Raw genomic sequence first — 12,083 nt, 5'->3', positions numbered from 1 at the left:
GTGATTTGCATTCTTGATATATATCATATCAAATTAAATCATCATGTTTCAGATTTAACACAAATATAGCCGATATATAAAGAATAATTTTTCATATTTATAACAAATTCAATTTAATAAACTGCTTGGAAACCCATCTAAACGACCTCAAAATGTCGAAAAACAACATGATTCGCTGCATAGTTTTTCTCACTAGATCGTTTTCGATGAACCTATCAAGTTTCAGGTCAATCGGAGTTCGTCAAATTCATGACCACCAGCCTGTAATCAAATGTAACGACCCGACTTGTCGTTTTAAGAATTTACGCCCCGTTCATTAACTTAAGGTCTCGAGAAGCCTCGCAATATGTATTATGACCCGCGTGTGTGGTCGAGTTTGATTTACGGATGATTCGGAGTAATTTGGGACACTTAGTCCCTAAGACGGAAGCCTAAGTCTTAAGATTTTGACTGTAGTCAGAACTATATGAAGACGACTTCGGAATGGAGTTTCGTTGGTTCCTTTAGCTTCATTGGGTGATTTTGGGCTTAGGAGCGTGTCCAGACTGTGAATCTGAGGTCTGTAGCCAATTTAGGCTTGAAATGGCAAAAGTCTATTTTTTGGAGAATTGGACCGGAAGTGGAATTTTTGATATCGGGGTCGGAATCCAATTTCGAAAGTTGGAGTAGGTCCATAATGTCAATTAAGACTTGTGTAAAATATTTGAAGTCATTCCGGATTGATTTGATGTGTTTTAGCACAAGTTATAGAATTTGAAAGTTCAAAGTTCATAGATTTTGATTTGGAGTGCGATTCGTCATTTTGATGTTGTTTGAGGTGATTTGAGAATTTGACTAAGTTCGTATGATATTTTAGGACTTGTGGGTATATTTGGTTGAGGTCCTGGGAGACCCGGGTGTGTTTCGGGGTAGTTTCGGATCATTTCGGGCTCTTCCGAAACTGCTGTATTTGGTATCTGACTTCCTTCTTTGCGAACGCGAAGAGAGTCATGCGAACGCGAAAAGGAGTTTTGAGGCTGCTGGGATTTGGCCTTCGCGAACGCGAAGGAGGGCTCACGAATGCGAAGGTATACCTGAAGAACCTACGTGAACGCGAGGGGCCAGTCGCGAACGCGTAGAAAGAAGGAGGGGACTGGGCCTGGAGTCATTAGCCTTCGCGAACGCGAAGCTTCAACCGCGAATGCGAAGCAGTAGGACCTGAGTGCATCGCGAACGCGAGATCTTGAACGTGAACTCTATGTTATGCATGGCAGGCCTTCGCGAACGCAACGCTGGTAACGCGAACGCGAAGAAGAATTTGAGGCAGCGAGTTTTTGGCCTTCGCGAACGCGAGACAGAGGTTGCGAACGCGAAGAAGGCCTATCTGGGCAGAATTAGAAGTCCCAAAAATGGGGGTTTGAGTTCATAACTCAAAATCTAATTGGGAGCTCGGTAGAAGGCGATTTTTGGAGAGATTCTTGCGTGGGTGTTTGGGGTAAGTGATTCTTATTCAGTTTTGATTAATTTTCATGATTATGTCTTTGAATCCATCATTTAATTCAGATTTAATGGAGGAAAAATCAAGTTTTTGTAAAATCTTCCAAAAACAAAAATTTAAGATTTGGAGGTTGGGTTTTTATTAGAATTCGATAAAATTTATATGGTTGAACTCGTATCAGAATGAGTGTTCGGATTTCATGAAATTTATGTCGGGTTCTGAGGGGCGAGTCCCGCATTGACTTTTGTTGACTTTTTTGGAATAAATTTTTAAGTCGACGTATTATTATCCGGAATTATTTTCGATGAATTTTAATGAAGTTATACAATTAATTTGGATAGATTTGAGCTATCCGGAGGTCAATTCAAGTAAGAAGACGATTTTGGAATATCAACATAACTTCAAAGAGGTAAGTGTCTTGCTTAACCTCGAGTGGGGGAATTACCCCTTAGGCATCGAGTCTTATGTGCCATTTGTGAAATGTAAAAAGTCGTGTACGCGAGGTGACGAGTACGTACTCGGCTTATATGTGTAAATGTTTATTGAGTTAAAGTCTTGAGCATAATGTGTGGTAAATTGGGTAATTGTTGGTATATATTTAATCATCTATTTATCGTGCCTAAATCCTTGTTGTTGTTGAATCTGTTGTTATATGACAATTTGATGTGATTGTTACTTGATTATTTATGTAATTCCGTGAATTTGTTGGTTTGATAATTATTGGAATTGAATTTCATTATGGATTTTTCCTCTGCAAATAATTAATTAAATGAGCTTAAGAAGAGATGTTTATATAATTATTAAAAATTTGAATTTAATGAAGACTTTGCTTTATGTTGAGTAGTTTCTATCTCTATTAGTTTTTTTGGGTGTTGTACACATTGTGTGGAGCTTTTGGCTATTTGTTATAAAATTAATTGATTTTGTATATCCTTGAAATTTGTTGTGGCCATTGAGCAAACTGTAATGTGAATTGATTTTGTTATGTTACCGTGATAACTTTGTCACGACCCGAAATTCCCTCCTTCGCACCGTGATGACGCCTAATATTTTACTTGCTAGGCAAGCCAACGTTAGAATAATATTATCCTTTTATAAAATAATTTTTAAATTTGTTAATAACAAAGAACAAATGCGGAAGTAAAGTCTAAAATATAGTGAATAATCCATAAAAACAACGGTGTCTAAATACCATCCCAGAATTGGTGTCACAAGTGCACGGGCTTCTAGAATAAATACAATTAAATGTCTGAATAAAATAAAGCTGTCTGAAAATAAATACACAGCTAAAGTAAAATAGACGGAGACTTCAGAACTGCAGACGCCATGCAGTTATACCTCAACTCTCCTCCGAGTAGCTAAAATCCAAGCAAGTCTATGGCACGCTGCTGGGACCAACTCTGAAATCTGCACAAGAAGTGCAGAGTGTAGTATCAGTACAACCGACCCCATGTACTGGTAAGTGCTGATCCTAACCTCGACGAAGTAGTAACGAGGCTAAGGCGGGTCACTTACATTACCTGTACGCAATATTAGTAACAACAACAATAATAGAAATAAATCAGGTAACTCATTTATAATAATTGAAGCTAACTCAGCAGTCATAACCAATTATCATTTCCATCAATTCTGTTGTAGCGTGGAACCCGCTCTCACAATATATTCACATTCAATTCTGTTGCAGCGTGCAACCCGCTATCACAATATATTCACATTCAGTTCTGTTGCAGCGTGCAACCCGCTCCTCCAATATATTCATTTTAATCAAGTCTGTTGCGGCGTGCAACCCGATCCCCCAATATATATATATATATATATATATATATATATATATGTGTGTGTGTGTGTGTGTGTGTGTGTGTGTGTGTGTGTGTGTGTGTGTATGTACGTCAACTTTTAAATAAGTCTATTGCGGCATGCAACCCGATCCTCCAATATGGAATTTTAATAAGTCTGTTACGGCGTGCAACCCGATCCTCCAATATGGACATTTAATAAGTGTGTTGCGGCGTGTAACCCGATCCTCCAATATATTTATTATAATTAATTCTGTTGCGGCGTGCAACCCGCTCCTCCAACATATTCATTTACCAATTCTTATAGAAGAAATTTCCCCAATAAATACAACAATTAATATAAAATTATAAGACAACAAGCATATAATAATTATGATTTAATTATGAAACAAACTAAGGCAAATAACAAATTATTATGGAAATTAGAGAGAAAATATGCAGTTTAATATTTAATATGCTAAATGTCAAATAACAATTAAGGTACATAATTCAAATAGCATGTAACAATTAATGCAGGAATTCAAAAGTTAATATTTGACAAAGAATAGGTGAGAAATAATTATTATAATAATTAATTCATGATTTAAAATAATTTATGATTTTTCAAGTAAGTATGCAAACAATTAATTTGACGACGTATAGACACTCATCACCTCGCCTATATATCGTTCACATGCAATTCACATAACAAATAATTTGAGGGTTCTATTCCCTCAAGTAAAGGTTAACCACGACACTTATCTCGCTTTGTAAATTCCAATCAATTAATCAAGCACAACTTTTTCTTTTAAATTTGTCTCCGAAAGCTTCAAATCTATTCACAAACAATTCGATATATTCAATACTAATCATAAAAATTAATTCCATATGAATTTATAAATTTTTCGGATAAAAATCCGAAATTCATTAAAATATTCGACAGTGGGACCCACATCTCAAATCCCAAAAAAACTCGTGAAATCTGAATGCCCGTTCCGCTACGAGTTCAACCATACAAAAATTATCCAATTCCAATGTCAAATGGACCTTCAAATCTAAATTTTTCGTTTTTGGAAGATTTATGAAAAATCTGATCTTTCTTCCATAAATTCACGGATTCATGATATAAACGAGTATAGAATCATGAAATATAATCAATATAGGATAAGGAACAGTTACCCCAATGTTTCCCGTGAAAAGCGCCCAAATATTCGCCTTAACCGAGCTCAAAATGACCATAATGAGTAAAAATATCGGACTCTCAATATATACACTGCCGAAGCATTTCCGCACCTGCGGTGCCTGGACTCGCACATGCGATCTTGCATCTGCGAGAAAAATCTCGCATCTGCGAAATGGGACTGCCATGCGAGGCCTCGCACCTGCGGAGGAAAAATGCGCACATGCGGAGGACGCGCGGGTGCGTGCAGGTTTCCGCACCTGCGAACTTTTGCCCAGCCACGCCCCGGCGGATCTGCGATCAAAAGCTTGCTTCTGCGAGCTCGCATCTGCGGTCAAAAATCCGCAGGTGCGATTATACCAGAAGGCCAAATTTTAGATTTTTGCTTAAGTTCAATTCTTGTTCCGATTTCGATCCGAGTCACACTCCGGGTACTTGGGACCCCGTCCGAATATATTAACAAGTCCCATAACATAATACGGACTTACTCGGGGGTCAAAAATCACGTCAAACAACGCTGAAATTACAATTCACACCCCGATTCGAACTTTGAGTTTTAAACTTTTCCATTTGCAAATCTCGTGCCAAAATATATTAAATGAATCCGGAATGACTTCAAATTTGGCACACAAGTCCTTAATGACATAACGGATCTATTCAAATTTTCGAAATCGGATTCCGGCTCCGATATCAAAAAGTCAACTCCGTGGTAAAACTTGAAAGTCTTTAGCCTTTAAATTGCTAATTTCGTTAAATGGTCATAACTTGAGCTAGGAACCTCCAAATTAAATTCCGGGCATACGCCCAAGTCCCAAATCATGATATGGAGCTACTGGAACTGTCAAAACACTGATCCGGGTCCGTTTGCTAAAAATGTTGACCAAAGTCAACTTAGTTGAGTTTTAAAGCTCTATTTCACATTTTAATCCATTTTTCACATGAAAACTTTCCGAAATATTTTACGGACTGCGCACGCAAGTCGAGGAATGATAAATGGTGCTTTTCGATGTCTTAGAACACAGAATTACTTATTAAATTTAAAGATGACATTTTGGATCATCACATTCTCCACCTCTAAAATAAATATTCGTCCTCGAACGGAGTTAGGAAAAAAAGTACCTGAGCTGGTGAATAAGTGTGGATATTTACTCTGCATGCCCGACACGGACTCCCAGGTAGATGCCTCTACCGGCTGACCTCTTCATTGCACCCAAACTGAAGGATAACTCTTAGACCTCAACTGTCGGACCTGCCGGGCTAGAATAGCCACAGACTCCTCCTCATAAGTCAAATCTGTATCCAATTGGACTGAGCTTAAATCTAACACATGGAACGGATCACCATGATATTTTCGGAGCATAGACACATGGAACACTGGATGAACCGCTAATAAACTAGGTGGTAATGCAAGCATGTAGGCTACTTCACCCACCCTTTCAAAAATTTCAAAGGGTTCGATATACCTAGGGCTCAACTTGCCCTTCTTTCCGAACCTCATTACACCTTTCATAGGTGAAACTCGTAGCAATATTCTTTCTCTAACCATGAATGCAATATCACGAACTTTACGGTCGGCATAACTCTTTTGCCTAGACTGAGCTGTGTGAAGTCGATCCTGAATAATCTTGACCTTATCCAAGGCATCTTGTACCAAATCGGTACCCAATAACCGAGCCTCTCCCGGTTCAAACCAACCAACTGGCGATCGGCATCGCCTTCCGTATAATGCCTTATTATATGGAGCCATCTGAATGCTCGACTGGTAGTTATTATTATAAGCAAACTCCGCAAGTGGTAAGAACTGATCCCAAGAACCTCCAAAGTCTATAACACAAGCGCGAAGTATATCTTACAATATCTGAATGGTGCGCTCTAACTGTCCGTCTATCTGTGGATGAAATGTTGTACTCAACTCCACCCGCGTGCCTAACTCACGCTGTACAGCCCTCCAAAAATGTGAGGTAAACTGTGTACCTCGATCTGAAATAATAAACACGGGCACACCGTGAAGGCGGACAATCTCACGAATGTAAATTTCAGCTAACCTCTCTGAAGAATAGGTAACTGCCACTGGAATGAAATGTGATGACTTGGTCAACCTGTCCACAATGGCCCAAACTGCGTCAAATTTTCTCTGAGTCCGTGGGACCCCAACAACAAAATCCATAGTGATACGCTCCCACTTCCACTCAGGAATTTCTATCTTCTAAAGCAAACCACCAGGTCTCTGATGCTCCTACTTAACTTGCTGACAATTCAGACACTGAGCTATATATGCAACTATATCCTTTTTCATTCTCCTCCACCAATAATATTGCCGCAAATCTTGATACATTTTGGCGGTACCTGGATGAATAGAGTACCTGGAACTATGTGCTTCTTCAAAAATTAATTCACGAAGCCCATCCACATTAGGTACAAAAATACGACCCTGTATTCGTAGAACCCCATTTTCACCCACATCAACCTGTTTGGCATCACCGTGCTGCACCGTGTCCTTAAGGACAAGTAAATGAGGATTATCATACTGCCTCTCTCTGATGCGCTCATATAAAGAAGACCGAGCGACTGTGCAAGCTAGAACCCGACTGGGTTCTGAAACATCTAACCTCATGAACTGATTAGCCAAAGTCTGAACATCTGCAGCTAATGGCCTCTCACCAACCAAAATATACGCAAGACTGCCCATACTCACAACCTTTCTACTCAAAGCATCGGCCACCACATTGGCCTTTCCGGGGTGATACAAAATGGTGATATCATAGTCTTTCAATAACTCCAACCATCTTCTCTGCCTCATATTAAGATCTTTTTGTTTGAACAGATACTAAAGGCTGCGATGATCAGTAAATACCTTACACGAGACACCGTAGAGGTAATGCCTCCAAATCTTCAGCGCATGAACAATGGCTGCCAATTCAAAGTCATGAACATGATAATTCTTCTCGTGAACTTTCAACTACCGCGACGCATATGCAATTACCTTGCTATCTTGCATTAATACTGCACCAAGCCCAATGTGATATGCGTTATAATATACCGTATACGATCCTAAACCTGTGGGTAATACCAACACTGGCGTTGTAGACAAAACGGTCTTGAGCTTCTAAAAGCTCAACTCACACTCGTCTGACCATCTGAATGGGACACCTTTCTGGGTCAATCTGGTCAATGGGCTTGCTATAGATGAAAACCCTTCCATGAACCGACGATAATAACCTGCTAAACCCAGGAAACTCCGGATCTCTGTAACTGAAGTAGGTCTAGGCCAATTCTGAACAGCCTCAATCTTCTTAGGATCCACCTTTATGCCTTCTGCCGATACAACATGCCCCAAAAGCGCAACTGAGTCTAACCACACTCACATTTTGAAAACTTGGCATATAACTGATTATTCTTCAAAGTGTGAAGCACACTTCGAAGATGCTGCTCATGCACCTCTCGACTGCTGGATTAAATTAAGATATCATCAATGAATACAACTACAAAAGAGTCCAAATAAGGCATGAACACCCGATTCATCAAATCCATAAATGCTGCTGGGGAATTTGTCAACCCAAATGACATCACTAGGAATTCATAATGCCCATACCGAGTTCGAAAAGCTGTTTTAGGGACTTCAGATGCCCTAATATTCAACTGATGGTAACCAGACCTCAAATCGATCTTCGAAAATACCTTGTCACCCTGAAGCTGATCAAATAAGTTATCAATTCTTGGCAGCAAGTATTTGTTTTTGATAGTGGCCTTGTTCAATTGCCGATAGTCTATACACATCCGCATAGAGCCATCTTTCTTCTTTACAAATAATACTGGTGCACCCCAAGGCAATACACTGCGTCTAATGAATCCTTGGTCAAGAAATTCTTGTAACTGCTCTTTCAATTCTTTCAACTCTGGCGGGGCCATACGGTATGGCGGAATAGATATGGGCTGAGTGCCCGAAGCCAAATCAATACAGAAGTCAATATCTCTGTCGGGTGGCATCCCCGGCAGATCTGTAGGAAATACTTCTGGAAATTCATGAACAACTGGTACTGAGTCCATAGAAGGGACATCCGCACTAGGGTCACGAATATAAGCCAAATAGGCTAGACACCCTTTCTCTACCATACGCCGAGCCTTCATATAAGAAATAACCCTACTGTCAGAATGGCCAGGAGTTCCTTTCCACTCTAACCGAGGTAACCCCGGCATAGCTATGGTCACTGTCTTGGCATGACAATCCAATATAACATGATAAGGGGACAACCAATCCATACCCAAGACGACATCAAAATCTACCATATCAAGAAGTAGAAGATCCACACCAGTCTCAAGATTACCAATAGTAACCACACACGAACGATAGACATGATCTACTACTATAGAGTCTCCCACCATTGTAGATACAAACACAGAATCACTCAGAGAATCACAAGGCACTACCAAATATGAAGCAAAATAGGAGGACACATAGGAATAAGTAGATCCTGGATCAAATAGAACTGAATCATCTCTATGGAAAACTTGAATAATACCTGTGATCACAGCATTAGATGACTCGGCCTCAGGCCTAGCTGGAAAAGCATAGAATCGGGGTTGGGCCCCACCACTCTGAATTGCGTCCCTGGGACGGCCTCTAGCTGACCGGCCTCAACCTCCAACGGTCTGACCTCCATCTCTAATGGCCTGACCTCCACCTCTAGCTGTCTGACCCCTACCTCTAGCTGGCTGAGCAGACGATAAAGCAACCGGTGCCGGTATGATGGCACGAGAATCTTGCCGAGATCTGTTACTCGCCAATCTAGGGCAATACTTCCTGATGTGACCAATGTTTCCACACTCATAACACCCATCCTGATACCGTGGCTGCTGAAGCTGAAGCTGACCCAAATGGGCCGGATAACTGCTGTAATAACTCTGGAGTGGTGAAGCACTGATAGGAGCTGAATGTGCACTGAATGCCGGCTGTCCAGAGTAAGGCATAATAGGACTGTGACTCCCTGAAGCACTGGGAGATGCATGAAGTGATGAGTGAAATGGTCTGGGAGGATGACCCCTACCAAAATTACCTCTGTCTCCAGACGAGGCACCACTGAAACCACCGAACTGACGAGGCCTCTTGTCGGATCTCTGCCCTCTCTCCTGTGCAAGAACCATCCCGATCCTTCTTGCGACATTAGCAGCCGCCTGAAAAGAAATCTCACTTCCGGTCTCCTTGGACATCTGAAGCCTGATAGGGTGAGTGAGTCCCTTAATAAACCACCTCACCCTCTCTCCCTCCGTAGGTAGTAAAGGAGAGCATGACAAGCCAAATCCACAAAACGGGACTCATACTGAGTAACAGTCATACTGCCCTGCTGTAGATGCTCAAATTGCTTGCGGAATTCCTCTCTCAGTGTGATAGGGAGGAACTTCTCCAGAAATAGTTGAGAGAACTGCACCCAGGTAAGTGCAGGCGATCCGACTGGTCGGGTCAATGTATAATCTCTCCACCACCTCTTGAAGGCACCCGTCATCTGAAATACAGCAAAATCAAACCCATTGGTCTCAACTATACCCATGTTCCACAGCACCCCATGGCAACGTTCAAGATAATCCGGTGGGTCCTCAGAAGGTGTACCACTGAAGTGAACTGGAAACAGCTTAGTGAACTTATCCAGTCTCAATAAGGTCTCAAAAGACATGGCGGGCCTATCACCGATCTGTGCCACAATAATTGGCTGAACTATCCCAACTGGCGGGGCTACTGGAGCCTGATTCTGGGAGCCATTTGCTCCGGAGCAGGAGTAGTGGGAGTTTGTGCTCCTCCCCCAGCCTGTGAGACGGCTGGTGCCAGTGGAAATGTACCATTCTGGGCCACGCCCTCCGTAAGACTTACCAGATGGACTAGAGCGTCCTGAAGTACTGGAGTGGCTATGAAACCTTCTGGGACCTTAACTGGTCCAGCTGGTACATTCTGAACTGGAACCTCCTCCTGAAGGTCCACCTGAGGTTCTACAATAGGTGCAGCTGCTCGAGCTCTGGACTGAGCTCTACCTCGGCATCTAGCACGACTTCGACCTCGACCTCTACCGCTGGCCATAGTTGCCATCGGGGGTTCTGGTCCCTGTCCATCGGTAGAGGTATTACATGTTCTCACCATCTGTGAGAGAATAAGAGTAGAATGGTTCAATCATCGATGATAGAATAAAATCGCACGACAGAATAAGAAAGAAGTGATATTGTTCCTAAACTTCATAGCCTCTGAGAGATAAGTACAGACGTCTCCATACCGATCCTTCAGACTCTACTAAGCTTGCTCGTGACTCGTGAGACCTATGTAACCTAGTGCTCTGATACCAACTGTCACGACCCAAAATTCCCACCTTCGGACCGTGATGGCGCCTAACATTTCACTTGCTAGGCAAGCCAACGTTAGAATAATATTATCCATTTTTAAAACAATTTTTAAATTTGTTAATAACAAAGAACAAATGCGGAAGTAAAGTCTAAAATATAATGAATAATCCATAAAAATAATGGTGTCTAAATACCATCCCAGAATTGGTGTCACAAGTGCACGAGCTTCTAGAATAAATACAATTAAAGGTCTAAATAAAATAAAGTTGTCTGCAAATAAACACACAGCTAAAGTAAAATAAACGGGGACTTCAGAACTACGAACGCTATGCAGTTATACCTCAAGTCTCCTCCGGGTAGCTGAAATCCGAGGAAGTCTATGGCACACCGCTGGGACCAACTCCGAAATCTGCACAAGAAGTGCAGAGTGTAGTATCAGAACAACTGACCCCATGTACTGGTAAGTGCTGAGCCTAACCTCGACGAAATAGTGACGAGGCTAAGGGGGTCACTTACATTACCTGTACGTAATATTAGTAACAACAACAATAATAGAAATAAATGAGGTAACTCATTTATAATAATTGAAGCCAACTCAGCAGTCATAACCAATTATCATTTCAATCAATTTTGTTGCAGCGTGCAACCCGCTCTCACAATATATTCACATTCAGTTCTGTTGCGGCGTGCAACCCACTCCTCCAATATATTCATTTTAATCAAGTCTGTTACGGCGTGCAACCCGATCCACCGATATATATGTGTATGTCAATTTTTAAATAAGTCTGTTGCCCAATATCGACTTTTTAATAAGTCTGTTGCGGCGTGCAACCCGATCCTCCAATATTAACTTTTAATAAGTCTGTTGCGGCGTGCAACCCGATCCTCCAATATGGACTTTTAATAAGTCTGTTGCGGCATGTAACCCGATCCTCCAATATGTTCATTATAATTAATTTTGTTGCGGCGTGCAACCCGCTCCTCCAACATATTCATTTACCAATTCTTATAGAAGAAATTTCCCAAATAAATGCAACAATTAATATAAAATTATAAGACAACAAGCATACAATAATTATGATTTAATTATGAAACAAATTAAGGGAAATAGCAAATTATTATGAAAATCAGAGAGAAAATATGCAGTTTAATATTTAATATGCTAAATGTCAAATAACAATTAAGGCACATAATTCAAATAGCATGTAACAATTAATGCAGGAATTCAAAAATTAATATTTGACAAAGAATAGGTGATAAACAATTATTATAATAATTAATTCATGATTTAAAATAATTTATGATTTTTCAAGTAAGTAGGCAAACA

Source organism: Nicotiana tabacum, chromosome 9, assembly GCF_000715075.1.
Source record: "Nicotiana tabacum cultivar K326 chromosome 9, ASM71507v2, whole genome shotgun sequence".
NCBI classification, from domain to species: Eukaryota; Viridiplantae; Streptophyta; class Magnoliopsida; order Solanales; family Solanaceae; genus Nicotiana; species Nicotiana tabacum.
This window is presented reverse-complemented; position numbering follows the sequence as displayed.